This window comes from Mustela nivalis (genome assembly GCF_964662115.1).
Source record: "Mustela nivalis genome assembly, chromosome: 4".
NCBI classification, from domain to species: domain Eukaryota; kingdom Metazoa; phylum Chordata; class Mammalia; order Carnivora; family Mustelidae; genus Mustela; species Mustela nivalis.
This window is the reverse complement of record NC_139023.1, coordinates 47727576-47736232: the sequence shown is the minus strand read 5'-3', so window position 1 is coordinate 47736232 and position 8657 is coordinate 47727576.

Genomic DNA, 8657 nt, shown 5'->3' with positions numbered 1-8657 from the left:
TCCTAGGGCTGCAAATGATTTGGGGGAGAAGACACTGGGCTCCTTTCATCTGGGACAAAGTGTGAAGCCACCAAAAAAAAAAAAAAAAAAAAAAAAAAAAAAAGAAGTAGCACCGGGGGACCTTCCTTGATGGCTGGGTGCTTTGAAGAGTACAGAATTTCGAGCAGCCTTCACTAATTTTTAAGAGACGAAATGAAGTGAATTTTTGCCCTTGAGTTCGGCGGGATCTGGCGTGGGTTCCCGCAGCACCCGGGGGTGAGTGAAGGCAGCTACCTTTCCCTGCTGGAGGAACGCAGGATCTGAGAGCGGCTGCAGCAATGCACGCCCCTGCCTGCTGCTCCGGGCCGGCCTCTGGCTTGCTACAGAGCAACAGAGGCTGGGAAAGTTTTCCATCGCTCAGCAGGCTCAGGGGGCAGCGCACCGACCCCAGTGAAGGGGTTAGTGGAGACTGGCGGCCCGATATGTCCGAGGCGCCGTGCATTTCGTCTTCTGCTAACTTTCTGAGGCAGGTCCTGTACATCTCCCCAATTCACTGATGTGGAAACCGAGGCACAGTGGCTGGCTGGAGGTGGAGGAGTGAATGGCTGGGCAGGGATGGGGATCAGAGCAGGATGGGGACTGGGACCCTACGGAGCCCCTCTTTCCACTCAGCACCTTTGATACACTGAGCTTGAATCTTACCACAGGGCGGTGTGACCTGGGGAAAGCAAAGAAAATGGCCAAAGCAGAAGCAAAATAATGGCGAAGAGCCCAAACTGCTGGGGCTAAAGAATCAAGGGCACCATCCAGGCTACTAGCCAAGGAAAAATCCTTTTGTACGTTAAGATGTACCTGGAGGGGTGCCTGGGTGGCTTAGTGGGCTGAGCGGGGTGGGGGGGGGGCACGACTCCGGGTTTTGCCCCAGGTCCTCCTCTCAGGCAGGTGAGATCCAGCCCTGCGTCCGGCTCAGTGTGGAGCATGGAGCCTGCTTAAGATTCTCTCTCTCTCTCTCTCTCTCTCTCACCCTCTACCCTTCCCTGTTCTTTAAAATAAATTAAATAAACAAAATCTTTAAAAAGAGAGAGAGTGATACCCAGAAAAGGTGGTACCTAATGGAAAAGGTTATTACTATTGGAATCAGCCATTATCGATCCTTCACAAATATTTTGAGCGCAAACTGGGCTGGCCACTGTGGGAGGAGACAAGAGGACTGGCCCTAGGGATCCCCAGGGAGCTTGAAGTCCAGCTGGGCAAAGAGCCCTAAAGAAGTCACTCCACAGGGCGCCTGGGGGTTCCAGGCTGACCAGGAGAAGTTCGGGAGTTGAGAGCGGATTTGTTACAGGCAGCTTCACAGACGGAGCTGGTCGTTCATTGGAGGGCATTGTTTCTCTAGCACCAGCATCCCTGTCCATCAGTTTCCATTCATCACCATCTCACTGTGACATGTACTCCAAGAAGGGGGTCTTCCCATTTAAAAGATGGGAAAACAGAGCTCCGAGACAGTCTTCTCGTGGCCAAGCTCACACAGGACACAGCCAGAAGGTGTCTCCTCCGCTGTGTCAGACCCTCACTGCCAGATTGGCAGGCCTTGGATGGAGACTTTCCTCAGCAGGGCCCAGTGCGGGGAGCTGAGGACACAGACTCTCAGAAAGGCAACAGGCACGTGGACCCACCATCACGGCTGTTTGTCCTGCACATCTGAAAGACACCAGGCTTGGGAGGGATGGGCTACTGCTTTATGGAGAGAAGGGATGAGGCTTTCCTAGTGCGGGGTTTTCCTGCTGTCCCGGGAGAAGAAACCTGGGTTCTCAGCCCTGTGGAGTGGAGCAAAGGGGAAGGGTTGAGAAGGTAAACCCTCAATCACCAACCTGCCCCCCACCCACGGGGTATAACTGTGGGGACAGTGATAACCTCTCTAAGCCTCAATTTCCTCACCTGTAAAATAGGAGCTGGTATCCACCTTTGGGAGTGAATGGTGACCAAGAATGCGCAGCACCCGATTCCGCTCAGGAGGGACTGGATGTTTGTCCAGGAATCTCTGTGATCTTGTGGGCAGTGCAGTTCTCAGCAAAACCCAGGGTCTGGAGGTGAGAGACAGAGGCCAAGAGGGGCTCTAAAAAGAGAGGAATTTTCCTGACTTTTGTGCCTCCATTTTCATCAAGGACAAGGACACGATCTAGCACCGTGGTTCTCAGTCAGTGGTGACACTTGGCCATTCTGGGTTGTCACAGTGGGAAGGATGCTACTGGTAGCTAATGCATTGAGGCCAGAGATACTAGTAAACACCCCATAATGCACAGCAAAGAATGATCCAGACCAAAATATTACTGGTATTGAGGTGGAGAGACCCTCCCCTAGTGTCCTGGAAAGACACTTGGCATGAGGAATTCTGGAAATTAAGATTCTGAACCTGACTTGACTATTTGTAAGCAAGCATTTTCTATCTTTCTATCTTTTCATCTGTAAAACGGGGGGGGGGGTGGTAATCAGACCTTCTCTCTTTCCTAAGTAAATGTGACATATCATCATTATTATTGTCCTTCCTTTCCCTAACGGGAAAAACTAGAAATTTCCTGAGAGGAAGAGTGCAGAGAGAAGACTCGGGTAGAGTAGCAGAGCTGGCAGGGTAAGAATTTGTTTCGGCTCTGTTAGAGACACCAAATGAAAGCTTGTAAATTATAAGGTGCAGTTTATAAATTAAGATATAAAAATGGAAATGCAGATTACTTTGGTTTGGTTCCAAGATCTTCAGCAGTTAAAAAGAAAAAAGAAAAAAACTAACAGACAATCAGAGAGACACGGACTGTTTCCAGGAAATAGCAAGAGTTTTTCAAAATGTAAAAGTCCTTGTTCAGATGTACACTTACTCAAGCTGTGGCTTCCTGACATGAGAGATTCCTGCCGGGGTTGGAATGGCAGGTGTAGGCAGCTCAAGGCATTGTTCATTCATTCCCCTTCTCTTTCAACCACCTGTCTGTTCCTTTGGTCAATGTTGATTGAGAGCCCCCTACATGCTGGGTTGGATTTAGGCGTAGAGTCAAAGAAATGTCAAGAATGCCTCCCAGGTTCTAGCTTGAGTGAGTGGTGGATGGAAGGCACCATTTCTTGAGATGAGAAAGCCAAGAAGAGAGCTTGGCTGGGGGAGTGATACCAGCAGTTTAGGATTGGAGATGCTGACTCTGAAACGTCCAGCAGATACCCACATGTGGCTAAATTGGCAGCTCATTGACCAGTGGGGGTAGCAAGGAAATGATGGGGGGAGGGGTGAGGAATGGGAAATCTTCATACCCTGGATGAAACATTGATTTCATCTCAGCAAGCATTCAACGTAAAGTTGGTTGATCGGATGAGAGAGTGGATGAACGACATTTTGCACATACTGACATTCAAGAGAAAAATATCTCTCAGGTACAATCAGCAAGGAGCACGAGAAATCTTAGAGGGTGTGAATCTAAGAATATTGCTGTTTGAGGGTCTATTTTTAGACCCAAAATGATCTTCAAATCCTAAGCCGAACTGTAAATCTTGTAAGAATCTCAGAGACCTCATCATGCTTCTAATCCCCCTCCCCTATTTCCAACTAAACCCTACCCCCAACCCCCAGCTGGTCTTCTCCCCAGAACCCTAAGCTTTGGAAAGGCTTCCCTAATGTCAAACATTTCTGGCTCAGAGGCTTGCTGTCAGCAAAGGAAGAAAAATTATTCATCCAAACCTCAAAAGCACTTGGTTTGAATGGCTACAAATTGGATTCCCTGGAGTAAAAATTGTATAAAGTCTCATCCATTTTTTTTTTTTAAATCAAAGAGTGTGCCAATCCCTCTTTGACCACATCACCCCAACATACCACTCTTGTGGTTGGCTGCTGGTCAAATGTGGATGCCGTTTCTGCCTTTCGCCATTTCCTCTTTTCATAAACTCAGTAGGTGTTACAAGTCTGGAATTCGTTCCAAATTTGGCCCGACTGGCCTCTTGAAGTCTGTCATGTTTTTGAAGGACTGCCTGTGGATATCTCATGCGACTTCCTAAATCAGAGGGAAGGCCCTCAAGACCCTGCCCATGGTGTCTGGTTACCCTTGTCACCTCTGCCCCAACACCAGTGTGGGATGTTTCTCACCCAGCACCAACTGCTCCTTCTTCTGACAGTAGGTCATGATTTTGCTTTGGAGGAAATGACTCTTTCTCAACATTCAATCCATGTGACTTATTTGATAAATACTTCCATCTCCTGTTGTGAATGTCAGGACTAGAGCTTTCCAGAACATTCCATCCTTCCAGCTTCACTGACTGGCTTAGTGAACACATTATCCTGCTGGAGCAATCAGGGCTAACAAAAATCCCTTGTCAGGGTTTTTGCTTGGAACATCAGGAAGGAGTCTTGCTTTCCCACTTGCCTAGGAATTGTGGTCACAAGCCTGAGAAATGAACCTGAGAACCTGCCTATCCTGAGAAAGACATCCACCTAGGGGAGAGATCTCTATGGCTTTGTTTGAACTACCCAGTTCAACTCTGCAGTGTGGTGGAACCGTAAATTCCCTTACTTGCTTCTTTAGTCACAGTATGGGTTTTGCTCTATTGCAACCAAACAAATCTTAACTAGCCCGTTCAGACATCAGGCCACATGCCGTCACGCTAAGATGAAACCAGAAAGCAGGTAAATCTCCATGTCTCTAGCTGTGTCCTTCAATGCTTTTTGCCCTCATTCCCCAACTTTGTGGTGTCCTTTTTCTTTCCCTTTGCAAGGAAAATTTTTAATTTTTGCATTGTTTGGGTCATTTTTCTTCTTGCTCAACGCTGCCAGAATTTCGTCTGTTTTTTTAGTTTTCTCCAGAAATCAAGTTATGCCTGTGTTGATTCTCTCTACTCTGTCTTCATTTTCTCCCTCATTTCTATATGTTCTCATCTTCGTCATCTGTTTTCTTCTACCTATTCTGCAATGTTATGCCTTTTTTAAAAAATACAGAGTTAAACAGTTAGAGTAAATTTATTTTACAAGTCACTTTATTTGATCAGAGTCCCTTGTAAGGGCTAACTTTTTGTGTTAACTTGACTGGGCCATGAGATGGCAGATAATTGGTAAAATATTTCTGGGTATGTCTGTTCAAAGGTGCTTCAGGAAGAGATGAGGGTGTGAACTGGTTGCATGAGTAAAGATCACCCTCACCAATGCTTGTAGGCTTCATCCAATCCACTGAGGGCCTGAATACAACAAAAAGGAGGAGGAGGGATGAATTGGGAAATTGACTGTCTTGTTTTTCAGGCTTGTGGACTCAAATTGGGGCTTAACCCTGTGTACTTGTGTCCCTCTCCTACTCCCTATCTCCTACCCGCAATTCTTGGGCCTTCAGACAAAGCTGAATTACAGTTTTGCTGGGTCTCTGGCTTGGGGACAGCAGATCATGGGAGTTCTCAGCCTCCAAAACTGTGTCAGCCAATTTCTATAATAAATCTTCTCATAGGTATTTTATTTGTCCTGTTTCTCTAGAGAACAATGACTAATATATCTCTTCGTTTACATTTACAAGACAAACTGCCTGAAACTCCATTTCTAGTTCTGGGAGTGTGAGTCCATCGTTGAGTTGGGTTGAGCTGATTAGAAGTACATCTGTGAGTCACAGACAGTGGATCTGTGAAGTCTATCCCCTAAGACAAGGACAGTTTTCTGCGTAACAAACTTTCACGATCTCAAGTGTGTACGTCAGTATGATAATTTTAAGGGAAATCTCTTTGCTCTTCTTAAGAAACAGACTAGACAGAAATTCTACTTTAAGAAGACGAGTTACCAAATGAGTACAGATTTAACTAAAATGTTTAATAATGGATCTGTAAATATCCTCTAAGCTCTTGTGTTATCCATTAACAATGGTTAATTCAATGCTTCGTATTCTCAGAGGATATATATCCTTTCCAGATTCCTGCTATTGAAGCCTGTGGCCTCTCGTCTCAACTTAATTTTAATCAAGACTAAATTAAAGATATTTGGGGCTTATAATTTTCCCATTCCATGGCATCTGAGTTAATCTGTGGTCTCCTACCTCTCTGATCAACCGGCCTAGCCCACATCAAAATGTGTTCTGATGGAAGTACCTGAAATGCGTCCACATTTCATCTCAATGGCTGTTTATTCATTGGGCTGTCAAATCCAGAGACCTTTGTGTTTGAGCGTAGCTCACAGGCATAGGCTAAATACCAAGGGGGAAATTTCAGACAGAGTTCGGAACTCAGAAAATGGACCAAGGCTTCCCCTGGTATCCTCAGGCCTAGCTATGGGTCTCGTCTTCACCCCACCCATGTCTTCCAGGAATAGCGGTTCCAAGGAAAAGTGTCCAGAACTTGTCTTCAGAGCCCTCTCCATGCCTCCTTTCCCCCACTCCAGAATCCTGTGCTAAGAAGTGGAGAGGCAGTGGGAGGCGTCATAGAATGTGTCGATGGAGGGCCTGATTAGAATCCCAGCTTCATCATTTATCACCAAAGAGACCTTATCTGGTCACCTTCAAGAGCCTTAATTTCCTCTCTGCAAACAGGAAAGGACAGGGCATATCACCCTGGGTGGCTTGAATCATGAAATCAGTTGAAGAATGTGAAAATTCTTCTAAGTAGTGCAAGTTTGTTAATTAAGCATTTCGCTCATTGGTCTCTATCTGTTCACGGAAGACCATATCTGTGGCTACAGATATGGCTACAGGTATAAATAGATCCTCTTCAGGAAGCTTAAAATGTACACCAAGAAATAAGACGTTTCTATGTCAAGAAAGCCTGCTAGTACCTTAGAAATGTCTTGGTTCTTCCCCAGTACTTTTTCTCCATAGCCCCCAAGAAACAGAATCCACGCATTTATCCAAAAGCTGGAAAGACTGGTTTAATTGTCCAGGAAATATTTACTCTGTGCCTCCCATTGGCCAGGCACTGTGCTAGGCTCTGGGAATACAATGACAGCCATGGAAACTATGTTCTAGCTGTGGATTCCTGCTGCTGTTTGTCTGCCCTGTGCATGCAGCAAATCCAGGTGACATTCTATGCCCTTGGATTAGCAGCACCCCCCCCCCAACTGGTCAGGATCTCAGGATCCTCACCAAGGGGTGAGGGGGTGGTATCTCCAGCCCAGTCCCCTCGCACAGTACTCCCCTTACACCAGGGCAAGATCAGCTCCAGGCTCATACGAGGACAGATATCCATCCTTTAAACCAATCTCATGCCTTCTTGTTCTTGATCGTTAAGAGCTTAGGATTTGTGTGGCTCCTAGAGACTGCTAGTTCAGTAGGAGAGTGGATGATCCATCATTTAAGGAAGGGAAAGAGGGCTTGTCCACCTGAAGGCTGACACTCAAGCGTGGTTATTTCAGGAGAAGGGCAGTTGTAAATCCCATGATTGCCCTCAGCAGGCGGTCTTGGTTCATGTCAGGCAAAGGCCCGGAAACAAAGTCTGGGGAGGGTTTCTATCTCAAGCATCCCTCCTGGGTTATTTCTCTTCCCTGGCAGAAAAACTGAAGTAGTTCTGAAGGGTGCGATGATGAGGTCTGACGTTCACATAGAGGTTTCACGGTTTACAAGGCCTTTTTACCCCCATGATCTCAGCTGCAGCCCCCCGGTAACTCTGCAACAGAAGACATTTTCAGAAGGAGAAACTGAGGCCCTGACAGGTTACACGGCCTACCCAAGATCAAGTAGCCAATGTCCATGTGTCAAAGACTGCACTGAATACAATCCTGCTGGAGAAGTTGGGGCAGGGATTAGGGATGAGTTGGAAATAAATGGATCAATGCTTTCCACGAGAGTCTAGAATGCAGAAGCCATGATATTCCTTCCTCCATCTTGCCCAAGTTATCTGAAGTCATCTTTTTTCCCCCCTTTTCCACTGTTGGTGGGAATATAAATTGGTATAGCTATTATGGAAAACAGCCGTCCCTCTAGTGAGTGTATGGCCAAGGGAAATGAAATCAGAATCTCAAAGAGATATCTACACTCCCATGTTTATTGTCATATTATTCACCATAGCCAAGATTTGGAAACTACCTAGGTGTCTTTGATGCAATCTCCTCTTTCACGCTGGACAATTGTCCAAGAGCTGTGGTGAATAGGACCATTCTTTAAGCCTGCAAGAGGCAGGTCTAGATGATTTCTAGATGATATATGTGACCTTATATGATGAACCTCTCCAAATATCTCCAGAAGCACTAGCTGAGGGCAAAAGAGCAGCAGACAGAATGAAGGCCCCCTAAAAATGTCCTCTTGTTGCCAAGGAGGCCTGGCTTGTGGCAAGAATTCCCAGGAACCGGGGCACCTGGGTGGCTCAGTGGGTTAAGCCTCTGCCTTCAACTCAGGTCATGATCTCAGGGTCCTGGGATCGAGCCCCGCATCAGGCTGTCTGCTCGGCAGGGAGCCTGCTCCCCCAACCTCTGCCTGCCTCTCTGCCTATTTGTGATCTCTGTCTGTCAAATAAATAAATAAAATCTTAATTAAAAAAAAAAAAAGAATTCCCAGGAACCATGAGAGAGCTGCTGAAGGGAGACAAGGGCAGAGGGAGGGACAGACATAGTCACCCTTGGAGGGCAGGGCAAGTCATGGACACTGCAGACCACCACACGGCCAGCTGGAAAAGCCACCCCTAGCCAGCCTCTGCATCCTCCCCAACCCGCAGGTCCCCGGGGTGGACACTCCAAGACAGCACTATTTATTTTTATC